Raw genomic sequence first — 15,877 nt, 5'->3', positions numbered from 1 at the left:
GCTGGAGTTCTTGGGAAAATAAAATAGAATGGTACACATCCTGACTCGGGATAGCAGGGATAGCTAAATGAATTACATGATACTCCAAATACGGAAACACATGCACTACGTTGATTACATTGTTTTTGTTAATTTGATATAATGGATGCCTTTTTAATTAGTGAATAACATAATAATTATCATGGATCAGTTTTCTTTTGACTTTCATGGTATTTCCTGAAATAATTGGCTGTAACTCCTTTAGAAAAGGACTTAGTAACAGACTCAGACAAAGTTATTTTTCAACCTCTAATAAAGAATATCAAGCATTGGATACAGAATTATAAATGTTGGTGATGCTTGTTTAAATCACAATGCTTGCTATATTTCTATTTATCAGAAACCCAAACCATTCTGGTCCCCTTTGTATATTTTGGAGATAAAGGAGTGAAAAACATGAACACACCAGAATTGAGACTATATTAAAATCAGAACATTGAATATTATCATTTCTCTCTCAGCCAAAGAAAATGGTTATTTGAAGCCATCCAGCCTTATAAACAAATGGCGCTAATGTGCTAGGGTTTAATGGAGAAGGGACATCATTAAATGGTTTGTTATGACCTAAATGAATGTCAAGGAAAGCTCCGACTTCTTTCGAGGCTCAGTGATTTCTCATCCAATTTCTTTATTTTTACCTTGGCAGAATGACAGCTTGGTACATTATTTTCCCTCTCGTCACCTTTATCTCTTGATAGGCAAAGGAATTTATTTTTAAACAAAGGTCAAACAAATGACAAGCTTTGGATGTCTGATCAGGCAGAAAATATATGTAGATAAATAGATGAGTTGCATGACAATTGTTAGGCAAAATATTTGGGGAAGCTGAAAATGGTAAATGCTGACAGACTGTGGTGTCCTAAAGCCCAAGTATGCAAATAGGTCCAACATCTGAAGTTGTTTTTCCACTAACGAGCAAGCCTTCTTTAGTAAGGCTGTCTGTGTCAGCACAGGGCATCTTATTACTTCTTGATTCTGGGCAAAGCCTGGCTTTCCAAGGCTCCAAGAATCACACATCATTTCTGGGGAAACTGAGGCTGGAGGAAGCCTCAGGGTGACTCAATCATGCATGATATCCTTGTCTCCTGAGGAAAGAACTGTGCGGTTCATTTTTCTTTCATCTACATAGCAACTTGGGAACAAATGGGTGTCCACAATCAGCTGCTCCTCTTAAAATACATAATGGAAAATATCAGCAAACTTGCTTATCAGTCCCTAAAACCCGAACAAGCCAAGTCACCAACTGCACACTGGAAGGCCACTGCTGACTTTGCTTTTTTTTTTTGGCTTGCTGTTGACAATTTTGACATATTTTCAGCTTTCTGAGGAATACTGGGTATTGCATCTTTCTCTTCACCAGCACACAATATTGCTTTTTCTTCTGTCCGCATCATTTTAAATGGCACTGTCAATATATGTTTGTGATCTATTTATCATTTTTAAAGCTTAGGGGAAGTGGAAGTTTTAAAATATATTAAAATCTATTTTCACTGTTTAAAAAATATTTTATATTTAAAATTAAGTTTTATAAAATACAGAGAAATATCTCCCCAAATTACTATCTAGGGAGAAGTATATGGTGATGGTAGACAATATGCATTACAAAGTAAATTGAAATTTAAATATATTATGCAATTAGTTTTATTGAATAAATACACTATGATTTAGTTAATTCTTCTCTGTTGTCGTATGTTTAGCCTGTTTTATCTTTCTTTCTGCCTCTCTCCCTCTCTCTCTTTTTTTTTTTTTCTCTCTCTCTCTTTTGTGAAAGGGTGGGAACAAGGTCTCATTCTGTCTCTCAGGTTAGAGTGCAGGGGTGCGATCATAGCTCATTACATCCTCAAACTTCTAGACTCAAGTGATTCTCCCGTCTCAACCTCTGGAGTAGCTGGGACCATAGGCATTTACCACCACACCCAGCTAATTTTTTATAGAGACAGAGTCTTGTTATCTTGCCCAGTCTAATTAGGAGCTCCTGGACACAAGCAGTTCTCTCACTTCAGTCTCCCAAAGTACTGGGATTTCTTTTTCTCTTCCTAAGTCTTGCTATAATAAATGAAAAACAAGTATATTTTCACATGAATATTCTAAATGTTGCCCAGTGATTTTCTCTTTTTTCTGCTTTATATTATTATTTTTTTTTTCTTGAACTTTAGGTTCTGGGGTACATGTGCAGATCATGCAGGATTGTTGCATAGGTACATACATGGCAAGGTGGTTTGCTGCCTCCATCCCCCGTCACCTATATCTGGCATTTCTCCCCATGTTATCTCTCCGCAACCTCCCCACTCCCCCCTGCCCCTCCCCTAGACCTCCCAACAGACCCCAGTGTGTGATGCTCCCTCCCTGTGTCCATGTGTTCTCATAGTTCAACACCTGCCTATGAGTGAGAAGATGTGGTGTTTGATTTTTTGTTCTTGTGTCTGTTTGCTGAGAATGATGGTTTCCAGATTCATCCATGTTCCTACAAAGGACATGAACTCATAGTTTTTAGGGCTGCATAGTATTCCATGGTGTATATATGCCACATTTTCCTTGTCCAGTCTATCATCGATGGGCATTTGGATTGGTTCCAGGTCTTTGCTATTGTAAACAATGCTGCAATGAACATATGAGTGCATGTGTCTTTATAATATAATGATTTTTAATCCTTTAGGTATATACTCAGTAATGGGATTGCTGGGTCAAATGGAATTTCTATTTCTAGATCTTTGAGGAATTGCCACACTGTCTTCCACAATGGCTAAACTAATTTACACTCCCACCAACAGTGTGTAAGTGTTCCTGTTCCTCCACATCCCCTCCAGCATCTGTTGTCTCCAGATTTTTTAATGATTGCCATTCTAACTGGAGTGAGATGGTATCTCAATGTGGTTTTGATTGGCATTTCTCTAATGACCAGTGATGGAAAGCATTTTTTCATATGTTTGTTGGCCTGATTCATATATGTCTTCTTTTGAAAAGTGTCTCTTCATATCCTTCACCCGATTTTGAATGGGTTTGTTTGTTTTTTTCTTGTAAATCTGTTTTAGTTTTTGTAGATTCTGGATATTAGCCCTTTGTCAGATGGGTAGATTGCAATTTATTTTTCCCATTCTGCTCGTTGCCAGTTCACTCTAATGATTGTTTCTTTTGCTGTACAGAAGCTCTGGAGTTTGACTAGATCCCATCTAAATTTCCAAGAGTACTTTTACTGGAAAAATGCATATTTAATTTGTTATTGTATGTCTCATTCAAGTATTTTGCTTTCTAGAATTCTTCCATTTATTAAGACCTGACTTGCTATTATAATTTACTTTAATTGTATCTGCATGATGGGAGAAAACTCTTCTTTTGAAAACATTTTTGATATGAAATATGTTTGAAACATACATTACTATCTAGTGGCTAGAACAATATTTGACATGTTAACAAACAACCTTATAGATACTCCACATAGCTCTGAAATGTCTAAATACTTTGAAATGGTTTTGTAATCATCTTTTTCATTAATTTCTTAATTTTAAAATTGTTTTATCCCCGTTTTTGAGATAGTTTTGTCAGGTTAAAGGAATTTTTTAGTTTGCTAGAAGTTTCTATTTTTATCGTGAATTATCATTAACATTTGTTGAATGCTTTATTAAATTATGACTTTTGTCATTTATTCTGTGAATGTGACAGTATATATATATATATATACACACACACACACACACACATATATATATATTATTTTTTTTCTTCTTACAGAGGTTTTATTGCATTTGGTCCACAGTTGAGTTTCACATCATCTCACGAAGCAGGGTCCCTGGATGGGGGTCTCTGCAGTGCTTGGCGGGGTGTGTTGCCTGGGGAGATGGAGCAGTATAGCTTGTCAGGACCAGAAGGGGAGAAGGAGGGCTGGAGCTCCTTGAAACCTACTGAGGGGCTGGCCGCAGTGGCTCATGCCTGTAATCCTAGCATTTGGGGAGGCCGAGTCAGGCGGATGACCTGAGGCTAGGAGTTCGAGATCAGTCTGACCACCATGGTGAAACCTTGACTCTACTAAAAATACAAAAATTAGCCAGCGTGGTGGAGCACCTGCAGTCCCAGCTACTTGAGAGGCTGAGGTAGGGGAATCCCTTGAGCCCAGGAGGTGGAGATGCAGTGAGTGAAGATAGCCCCACTGCACTCCAGCCTGGGCAACAGCAGCAACTGAAAAAACCCCACTGAGGCTACGGGGAGGGCAGGGTAGCACGGAGACGGGGTCAGGCTCAGCCCCAACAACTCAGAATTCTGCTTCCTTGTACAGGCCTCACTTTCCCCACCAGGCCCCGGGGCAGGTCTGAGGGTCTGAGATCTATTGGTCGGAGGGTCCTAGGGAAATCCAGCCACTTGGAGCCTGAGACATTTAGCATCGTGGCCAGGCCCCCTTTCCAGGGGACTCGTTTCCCAGCACCATCTCCAGTGTCCCCGCCCCATTCCTCAGGAAATAAAAGGTATATTTCTTTTGTTAATACTTCCTGAAACTTTTTTGGGTACAGAAACCACAAACTGATCGGGTGACAAAAGTGAGAAGAGGCAAGGCAATCGGAAACCTTCAGGGATCAGTTCCTTCTAAGCCCAGGCGTCTTCTCCCAAGCACAGCTCTGCCCACAGCCTGGATCTGCCAGCAGGGACCCTGACCCTACAGGTATCAGGATACGGCCTTGACCCCTTCCACCCCCCAGCCCAGTGGCTCAGTCCTGCGGAGAACCAAGTCAAGGGGGAAAAAGCCCTGCCGCCTGATTCTACGAGCCACTCACAGACCCTCGGCTGATTGGCAGCACTGAACAGGTTAAGAAAAAAAGGTTGAAAACACAGAAAAACCCAAAAACCCAGACGGGGAGATGACGTGGGGAGAGAGCGTGCTGTGAGCCTCAGTAGCTGGCCTCCTCCTGGTAGTAAGGGGATATTCAGGGACCCGGCAGTTGCCAACATTGGAGGGAGCCTCATTGGCCACTGTGCCTTGTGGGCAGTACTTGGGGTCATATATCTGCCGGCCCAGGCCAAAGACTTGGCCACCCTGGTTGGCACCCTGTGTGTAGCCCATCTGCAGGAACGTGGAGGAGTTATCACACTTGTCGGTTCCCAGTTTGATGTCATAGCTGCATCCCGGAAGCTGTCATGCCCACCTGGCTGGCACACTTGTTGGTGCCCATCTGGAGGCTGATGGTCGAGTGGTCCATGAGGGATAGGATGTGGTTTTTGGGGTCATAGAGATGCCTCCTTGTGCCATACACTATCATGCCCGACTTGCTGGCACATTTGTTGGTGTCCATCTGCAGCCCGATGGCACACCGGCCGGCCTTCATGGTGGCGTTGTTGAAGTTCAGCTCCTGCTTCTCCGAGTACTTGACGCCGATGCCCACCCCGCTCTGCAGCCCCTTGGTCTTGGCCTTCCCCACTAGGGTGAGAAGAGACACCTGCACCTGCGTCGTGTTCCCACTCTCAAACAGGTCATTGGCCTTGAACAAGTCCAAGGGGTTCATGCCGTAGCTGACCATGGCCTTGATGAAGTTGGAGAGGTTTTCTAGCTGGTGCCATTTCTGCATGGAGCGGTTGATCTTGGGGTCTGAGCCTGGCTGTAGCTTGTTCATGAGTGTGCATAAGATAATCCCGTCCTTCAGGCCCTTCTGGAAGTCGGGGCCGATGGAGAGGCCGGTGAGTCCCTCAATCCAGCTGCGGAGCTCTGCCTCCTTCTGGGGGTCATACTTGGACAGGAGCCGGTTCTTGACCTTGCCAACAGCGTGTACAAGGGGCCCTTGTTGAACTGCGTGGAGCTCATGGCTGGCGGGCGCGGTGGTGGGACGGGGCCGGATGGGACGGGACTTATATATATTTTTTAATGACCAGCATTCTTGGGTTTCTAAGATAAACCCAAATTGATTGTGATGGATTTTTTTTAACCTAGCTGAATTGACTTTTCTATTTTCATTTAGGATATTTACAATCATGTTCATAATTATGTTGTTATAGGTTTCTTATAAGACCCTGGTTTCGCTTTATGTATTTTATTAAAAAATATTTTCAGTGCAGGTTTTAATGTTTTCATAAACATAGGTGAGGAAATTTAACACTTGGGACCCTGATGGGAAACAGATGGTGTACTTAAAAGGTAATGGGATGGGGTTGATTTAGAGGAATGTTTATCAGGATGTGAGGGACCCAGGTTCGAGCATCATCAAGACATTGATGTTTTGTTGCTTCAGCCTGAAGCAACATAATGAGGAAGAATTAACCAGAGCCTACTAATGATGGAGTAGAATTTCATGGGTTGATGTCCTCACAACCAGGCCCTCAGAATGTGGCTGTATTTGGAGATAAGGTCTTTAAAGAGGCATTTAAAGTAAAACGGGGTCAATAGGGTAGGCTTTGATCCAATAGGACTGATGTCGTTATACGAAGAAGAGAAGAGGAAACCAACACAGACAAAGGGACAACCCTGGGAGGACACAGGGAGAAGATTGCATGTCTGGAGAGAGGCTTCAGGAGTTTCTTCTTATATGGACACCAGTCGTATTAGATTAGGGCACCACCCTAATCCAGTATAACCTCTGTTTAACGTAACTAATTTCCTCTGCAACTGACCTATTTCCAAATCAGGTCACATTCTAAATTACCAGGTCTTAGGACTTCAACATCTCAGCAAAGAGAAGATGTCTCCTTCTCCTTTTTGGGTTGAAGGAGACACAATCTGAGATGTGGAACTGGGAACTGAGGAAGTAGAGAGCATAGCTTTCTATGGGAAAGATCTAAATGTTGCCTTCTGTCTCTATCTTACCTCCAGATGTCCAGAAATGAGTGTTGAGGTCACACCTAGAGCCAAATGGGACTCAGGAAGGGTCTCAGCTGGACAGCCCTGTGCCCTGGGAAAACTTATAAAAGGAAGAAAAAGAAGTAAATAAATGAACACATTGCACTCTCCACCTCGTCCCTCTCCAATAAATGTGAAAAAATAGACAACCCCCACAAATTCTTGCTTTTTAAGCTATTTAGTTATAGCTTAGAGCTAGCAATATGGGCCATGTTGAATAGGAGAAGAAAACTGTTTTTGTGTTCTTGATAAAGTCAGCAGAGTTGTACATGCTATGTGTTCACTTTTGCTCAGGCAGATGGGGAACTGTCCAGTACTTTCCAGAACCTTCCAGAAGAGTATGCTAAAGACAGTAGTGTGTGTCTGACTTCATTGATCATTTATCTCAGAATAAGGCCCGTGAAAGCAAATTAAATGTATAAAGCGCACACCCTGGTTTTCTTTGGATTCTAAAATATTGACTTCATTTGTATTGTATAGTTAAAACATAGTGTTTACAGTCATAACAGGATTACGTTTTAAAAAGGGAATATGAACCTTAGAATATTTAATGTAAAGTGTTATAGATTGTGTTATGTTTTTATTAATGACTTTTCTTATTTAAAAATAATTTCCAAAGAAAGAGTCATAGCCTTCTCAGAAGGGATATTGGCAATATATTTGTAATTATCTTACCATACTAATTACCTTGAAATCAGTGAGGCAGTTCCTCTTCATTTTATAGTATATTTAAACATTCTAGATCATTATACATTTTATGAAATTTTAAATCCCATGCTGAAAATTTTTAATACTAACTTTTATACAACACTTTAAAATTTTTATTACTTTGTCTCTCATGCTCATTTGATTGTCACAGTAAACCTATTAAATATTGAGATCCTTTACTTCTCATTCGTCTTTAAGAAGCAAGAAAGTTGGGCCATGTTTTTTTCAAGGGTAAACAGTCACTAAAACAACTAGCTTTGTCTCTTTAACTCCAAAAGGGTGTACATTGTACTGCTGTGATTTTTCCTCTAATATTGCGATCTGTGTTTTTCAGAAGATGTACATCTACATCCCATTTTGAGAGTGAGAGATATCACCGTCACTCCATCATTGACAGTTTCTTTGTGTTGTCCAAGGTCAAATCCTCAACAGATATTTCTGAGCAGAAAAAGCTATATGAAATTCTGGAACACATTCCAGAGGTCAGAGTTCAACTTTTGCTTTGGACTCTGGCTTGGAGACTGGGAAAGGGGATGAGTGTGGACTTTTCTAAGGGGCCTCATGTAGGAAGCTGAAGGTGGTGGAGAGTTCAGGAGGATAAAACCCTGCAAGGAAACATGGCATCTCAATGGGATGAATGCATAGAATGAGGTAGTGTCCTGGTTCTTTAGTAGGCAGATGGGCATCTGGCTCAGGCATCCAGACGGAATTATTGATCCAGGGTGCAGAGGTGGCATGTTTGTAAATTTAGCTGGAAGAGGTTCAAAGCAAAATGGAAACAGCCAGACATTGTCCCCATAAGTAAGAAATAGCAGAATGTGGATGCATCTATGGTGATTGCTATAGAATTAGTGCAAGAATTTTTTTGCATACCATGTATAAGAAAATGTGACTGTGTGTGTGTGTGTGTGTGTGTGTGTTTGTGTGTATGTGTGTATATGTGTGTGTTTGGATGAAATTCTGATTTCAACATGCATTCTCTGAAATAAACCTCAGCATCCTTCTTGGTTGAGTGATTGGGAATAAAATAGAAAAGTATTAGTGAGCATCAGTGAATGTAGGGAAATTGAGTGAGGGTGAGGCTGAAGGGTGTGAAAAGTAAGGGAAGCTTTTCAAGATTTATCAAGAGATTATATCAATGCCTGATTTTTGCATTTAAAGTGAAGACCTGCTTATGAACATGTAGTGTTGTTCCTCTGCCTGAAGCATTCTTAGTTTTCCTTTCATTTTGGGCTAACGTGTAATACCCATACAAGTTTATGGGACACATGGTGATTTTTCCATACCTGTGTATGAGGTGTAATGATCATTTCAGGGTAATTAGCACATTCATCACCTTAAACATTTATTATATTTTTGTATTGAGAACATTCACAATCCTCTCTTCTAGCTTTTTGAAAATATATGAAAAATTGTGGTAATCTTCAGTGTTTTAGAGCACTAGAATTTATTCCTCTTATCTAGCTATTATTTTGTATCCATTAACCAACCTGTCTCTACTTTCCTTCCTTTTCCCCTTCCCAGCCTCTACTAACCGAAATTCTCCCTACGTCTATGACATGATTGAAATTATTAGTGTATGTATACAAGTTATTATACAGAATACTCATGTTTTCTTCAGTTTCAAAGTCTTTTCTCATTTCTTTATATTTGAAGGAACTGTTATTGTAATCATAGAATATGATATCACAAGTACTATGGGGTAAATTGCATGCCCTCAAAATGCATACATTGAAGGCCTAACAAGTCCTAATCCCCAAAACTTCAGAATGTGACTGTATTTGAAGAAGGGGTCTTTGAAGAGGTCATTCAGGTAAAATGAGGTCACTAGTAGGCCTTGATCCAATAGAGAGGTGTCCTTATAAGAAGGGATGACCCTGCGAGGATACAAGGAGAAGACACCATCTACAAGCCAAGAAAAGAGGACTAGGGAGGAACCAGTCCCGCCCACACCTTGACCTCAGACTTCCAGACTGCAGAACCATGAGAAAAGAAAATCCTATTATTTAAGCCTCCTAGTCTCTGGCATTTTGTTTTTGGCAGTCTTGGGACACTAATACAAGACATTTCATAATATACTGAGGAGAACATAAACTGTATTTTAACTATTCATTCTAATTTTAAAAGAACTTATCTATTGATGCAACCATTAACTGTATTCACCAATATATAAAATTTCTGTCATAAATGATCTTAAGTATTAAATTAATTCAAAATATATTCAACTACTAGCCTTATTCATTTAATAAAAATGAATGTTAAGAGAAAAACAAGACATTTTTTGTAAATCATATTACAAATGAATTTTTTCTGTGTGTGTTTTTAACAGCTCAGTGTCCAGGAAAGACTCCAGCTCCATTTCTGAGTCTAATTGCAACTGTGGTGAGCCGTGAAGTTTCTATTTGGCTGAAGTTGAACTTTCTGAACCCAACTAGTCTACTTAAAATGTCACATTTTCCATAGATTTGCTGTGATCTTGGGCTGATCTCAGTGTTAAAGTCTGCCCTTGGATATAGGGAATCCTCATTCTAGCAAGTTACTAATGAAAACAAAGAACTAGTATCACTACTGAAATATTATTCTGTCAGTTTCAGGATTTTAATTGTCCACCTAAAAGGTTAGGATAGCTTAAAAAAAACTCAAATGACATTCTTCCTATACAGTGGCCATTGGATCATCAGTGTCAAAATTCATCTAAGATGATAAGACCTGCTTTTGAAGGCATATATAAGGCAAAGTAAAACATCATGTGAAATGTTTTAGATCCAAGATTGGCACCCAATATAAATATATACTATATACTGGATATTACATATCCAATATTATATATATATATTGGTATATATTATGCATACCAGTACAGTATACTTATATATACATAGTGTACACAGTTTATATGTGTATTGTGTTTATATGTATAGTAGATATTATCATATATGGTATACTTTACATACTATATATAAAATATAATATATATTGTATATAATGTGTGTGTACATACACACCCTTCCCCCCCACACACATGCACACACACATGTACACATCACAGTAAGTCCCCATTTAACTTTGCTGATACATTCCTGGAAACTGTGACTTTAAGGGAAACATTGTACTCTATTGAAAAAACAAATTTGGCAGGGTGCCGTGGCTCACGCCTGTAATCCCAGCACTTTGGGAGGCTGAGGCAGGTGGATCACTTGACGTCAGGAGCTCGAGACCAGCCTGGCCAACAGGGTGAAACCCCGTATCTACTAAAAATATGAAAATTAGCTAGGCATGGTGTTGGGTGCCTGTAACCTCTGCTTCTTGGGAGGCTGAGACATGAGAATTGCTTGAACCCAGGAGGTGCAGGTTGCAGTGAGCTGAGATTGCATCACCACACTTCATTCTGGGCGACAGAGCAACACTCTCTCTCTCTCTATCTCAAAAAATAAATAAATAAATAAAATAAAAATAGAAAAACAAATTTACTATGGGCTAATTGATATAAACAATAGTTAAGTTTCTATGTCATACAGGATGTCATTTTGCTTCAGTGCAGTTTCCAAGGACCTATCAATGATGTTAAGTGAGGATTTACTGCATGTATAGTATACACATAAAGATAGATATTATAGTATATATGCAATAAATATTATTTCATATATCCAGAATGTGTTGCCTTGAAGTAACAAAATATATACTATATTTATAATGATATACAATATTTATAGTATATGTAGCAGTAGGTATAACATATATGTATAGTAGATACATATTACAGTATAGTATGTAAATGATATATGTGTGTGTATTTCCATATATGTCTATAGATATATAGATATATACCATCATGCACCACTTAATGACAGGGATAGGTTCTGATAAATGTATTATTATGCAATTTCCCTGTTGAGCAAAAATCATAGTGTACACTTACACAAACCTAGATGGCAGAGCTTACTACACACCTAGGCTGTATGGTCAAGCTACTGCTCCTAGGCTACAAGGCTGCACAGCATGTTACTGTACTGAATACTGTAGGCAATTGTAACACAATGGTAAGTTTTGTGTGTCTAAACATATCTAAACAAAGAAAAGACAGTAAAAATGCAGCATAAAAGATACAAACTGGCACACTTGCATAGGGCACTTACATAATTGGAGCTTGCAGGACTGGAAGTTGCTCTGGGTGATTCAGTGAGTGCAGGGCAAGTGGACATTCACTCAATATCTCAAGTATGGCATGCACTCCTGGGGACTTTAGACAGGCAGTGCCTCGTGGTGGTTGAGGGCTGAACCTTGGGCACTGGGCTGGGAGGGCTGAGAGGTTATCTGAGATGGACCTCTTACCAGTGGCAGGAGACAACTCACTGGGTCTCCATAGCTTCATGTATAAGGTGGGGATGGAGTTTATTTCTTGTCTCCAGAGGGTATTGCTTTGAAGTCATTAAATAATACTCCTCTACAATTAGAGTGTGCCAGCATGTAGCCAAAGTTTAATACACCTTTTCTGTATTTTTCATCAATAATTTGAACAAAACCATACAGTTCTACTCAGCCATCCCTCAAAAATAACATCGATGCCATTAAACATTTTAGACATTCAGTTGTTAGCTGTATGCCAGAAAGTGTAATAACATCAGGTACATAATTGTAAACTGTGGTAGTTTTTTTTTTTTTTTTCCATCAGGAAATTTTAAGGGAAGTTTTCTAAATTGCAGAACTGCTGATATTTGGGGCTGGATTTTTGGGGAGAGGGCCATGATGCATATGGCAGGCGTGATATGGTTTGGATCTGTGTCCCTACCCAAATCTCATGTCAAATTGTAATACCCAGTGTTGGAGTTGGGGCAGGGTGAGAGGTGCTTGGATCATGGAGGTGTTTCTCATAAATGCTTTCACACCATCACCTTGGAGTTGTTTTTGTGATCGTGAATGAGCTGCTGTGAGAGCTGGTTATTTTAAAGTGTGGAGCATCTCCTCCTTCTCTCTTTTGCCCCTGCTCTGGCCATGTAAGGTGTGCCTGCTTCCCCTTTGCTTTCTGCCACGATTGGAAGCTTCCTGAGTCCTCCCCAGAAACACAAACTACCATGTTTCCTGTACAGTCTGCAGAACTGTGCGCCAATTAAACCTCTTTTCTTTGTAAAGAAAAGAGTGCTTCTATTTAGCAGTGAGAGAATGGCTAATACAGGAGCTTTAACTGCATTCCTGAACTTCACAGGGTAGAAGCCAGTAGCATCTTCTCAGTCCTCTTTTCACTGCTGTGACAACCGAAAAAATCTCCAAACATTGTCAGATGTTCTGCCCCTAGAGGCAAACTTGCCTCCATTTGAAAACTGCTGCCTTAAATAATTAGTAGTTTAGCAATAGCACTTAAAAAATGTTACAAGTGAAACATTCTTTGCATACACTGGGAGACCTTGCCTGGGCAAGGCTGATCAGAAAAAGTTTCTGTTGGGAGTATGTCTTTACAGTGGAGCTGAAGGCTGAATATAGTTAAGCAAGAAAGAGTGAACAGGGTGGAAGGGAATCTGTGAATAAGCCTAATGTCAAAGGATAAGTTGAATGTCAGGGAGTGAAAGAAGTTGGGTGTGGCCAGAATACATAGAATGAGGAAAAAGAAGTGTGTTCAGGAATACTTCCAGAAAGAGAAGCAAGAGATGGACTGTAATGTTTTGTGTATACCTTTTATCCTGAAAGCAATAAAAAGCCATTCAAGAACACGCAGTGATTTAGTGTATTAATTGGAAATAGGTTTGAATACAAGTGAAGAGACAACCTCAATAACAAAAGAAACCAGAGTTCTTTCATCTTGTTGCTCCACTATCTTCAATACATAACTTCCACCCATGTAGTCCAAAGTGGCTGCTGAAGCTCCAGCCATTATGTCTGCATCCTACTGGCAGTAAGAAGAATCTCTCTAAGGAATTAGAAATTCCTCCTTTTAAGGATTATTTCTTGAAGTTCAAATACTACCTCTTACATCCTATGGGTTGAGAACTTAACAACTAATGCAAGCAAGATAAGGGAGTAAGGATTTTGATCTGAGTGACCACAATCTCAGCTAAAAGTAGTTGGATCTGAAAATTACTGAAATTGATTGACATATGCAGGCATACAACTAGGAGTTTCATAAATAAAAGAACTCTTTTATTTCATCCACTCTTGGAAATTATAACCATCATTCCTGCCTCTAATATATATTAAATATCTTAACATAACTACCTGATGCACAAAAATATGATTGAGTAGAAATTAGTATTTCAGTGGTATATTAAGAAATATAGTTTGCCACTAGAGAACATTTTTACTTCCCAGTCTGTCCAATACTTTAGAGAGTTGAAAATATTTGGAAAGAAACTAGTAAAATATTAGTAATTGCCATCCTATGTCCATGTTTCTCTGTAATAACTGAACACATTACTGACCAATTTCCTTCCTTCCTCCATCCTTCCTTTTTCTTTCCTTTCTTTGTTTCTTTCTTCCTTCCTCTTTTCTTTCTCTTCTTTTCTCTTTTTTTATTTTTTCTTTCCCTTCCTTCCTTCCTCCCTTCCTTCCTCCCTTCCTTCCTCCCTTCCTTCCTTTTCTTCCTTCTTTTTTCCTTCCCTCCCTTTCTTCTTTCTTTTCTTCCTCCCTTCTTCCTTCCTTCTGTCCCTTTCCTTCCTTTCCCTTCTATCAAACATCTTCCTCAAGTGTAACTTCCATGAAATATTTATTAATTAGCAAACTGGATCAAAAGGCAGACTTCATGTATAGGCAGATTTCAATTGAATTGTCAATTCAAAAGCTTGGAGAACTCATGAATATTTTGTGTCAATTGTTGCATAAGAAGTTAGGCCAAAGTTAGGTAAGAAGGAAGGTTTATTATTATCTTGTGATTCGTGTAGTTAAGACCAATAATAGAAAATACTAGATATTCTACTTTATCTTTACAGACCTGATAAAATAATAATGGGATGGAAGACAAGTATTCAGCAAGTTATCATCACTTTTTTTCTTTTTTGTCTGCATACTTTCCATGCATTAAGGCAAAAAGCTTATCAACATACTCCTAACCACACTCTAAGAAAATAATTACTGTCACTAATCACAATGCAATAAAATTATATATTTTCAACATAGGACAATTAAAAACATAAACCCTCTGTATTGGGAATTAAGTAACATTACTCCAGATAAATGTTTAGGCTAATAACTAAGTCAAAACTTTAATTAGAATTTTAATCAATTAGACACAGGCATTAAAGACAAATTCACATAGAAACCTCTAAGGAATGGCTAAAGTAGTATTCTGGGTTAAAGCTACATACTAGAAACATTTATTAGGCATCAAGAAAGAATACAAATCCAATGAATTATTCATTGAACTTGGGAAACTAGAAATAAGTAAAGCAAAAAGAAAGCCAAAAAAAGTAAAAGGAGGGACTAACAAAAACACAAAAAGAAAATGAGAACATGGTTGTTAAAAGATTTGGCAAAAGGATTTAATTTCTCCCTCAAAGCAACACTAATTAATCCTATTAGAATTGCATTTTTCATTCTGCCGTAATAGCTGGATCTGTATGTGTTACAGTGAAAATGCTCTTGTTGATGTAGGATGGAAATCAAGATCAAATCCAGGGCTGGAAGTGGTGGCTCATGCCTGTTACTCTAGTATTTTGGGAGGCTGAGGCGGGAGGATTGCTTGAGCCCAGTGGGCGAGGCTGCTATGATTATACCACTGCACTCCAGCCTAAGCAACAGAGAGAGACTGTGTCTCAAAAACAAACAAAAACTCAAAACCTTGAGGGGCCACTGCTCGATTAGGGTTAGGGAAGTTTTTTTGCGCTTAAATTCTGGCTTTACCAATCATGAGATATGGATGTTATTTACTATTCCTGGGTCTTTGTTCACAAGCAGAAAGTTCAGGTATATTGTGTGTATAGGTCACTTGATACATAAAAGAGGCTGATGAAGGTGAAATACTAGTATATCAAGATTAAGAAAATAATAATCTTAAATACCATATATATATATATTTTTTACATTTTTAAGAGGTCTTCAGGTATTAACTACCCAAATAAAGGTGATTTCCATCAAGGGCTAGAAATCTGTCTGGCTGAATGGTATATAGTAAATCAAATATCATGAGTAGGAAAAATGGAATTTATATAGCCTAGGGAAGGGGACTTAACAGTCATTTAAAGTGTATGGTGAATGCTGCTCTGTGTTTTTACCGCGGGAATTCATAAAAGGAAGCAGGCTTAAAATATTACCTCACAGAGACTATAACCTCCAGCTCAGACGGAAAGGAAAAGAGCATTTTCTCTCCTCCTGTGTGTCCAGTAACGGCGC

At 39.1% G+C, this 15,877-nt stretch overlaps 1 pseudogene; it reads right to left on the bottom strand.

The window, feature by feature from the left end:
- Positions 1-4,916: 4,916 nt before the first annotated feature.
- On the bottom strand, positions 4,917-5,824 carry LOC108296828 (annotated as a pseudogene).
- Between the last annotated feature and the right edge of the window lie 10,053 nt (positions 5,825-15,877).

Source organism: Cebus imitator, unplaced genomic scaffold, assembly GCF_001604975.1.
Source record: "Cebus imitator isolate Cc_AM_T3 unplaced genomic scaffold, Cebus_imitator-1.0 Scaffold743, whole genome shotgun sequence".
In the NCBI taxonomy this organism is placed as follows: domain Eukaryota; kingdom Metazoa; phylum Chordata; class Mammalia; order Primates; family Cebidae; genus Cebus; species Cebus imitator.
Note: the sequence above shows the minus strand (reverse complement) of the source record. Positions and strands in the feature narration are given on the sequence as shown.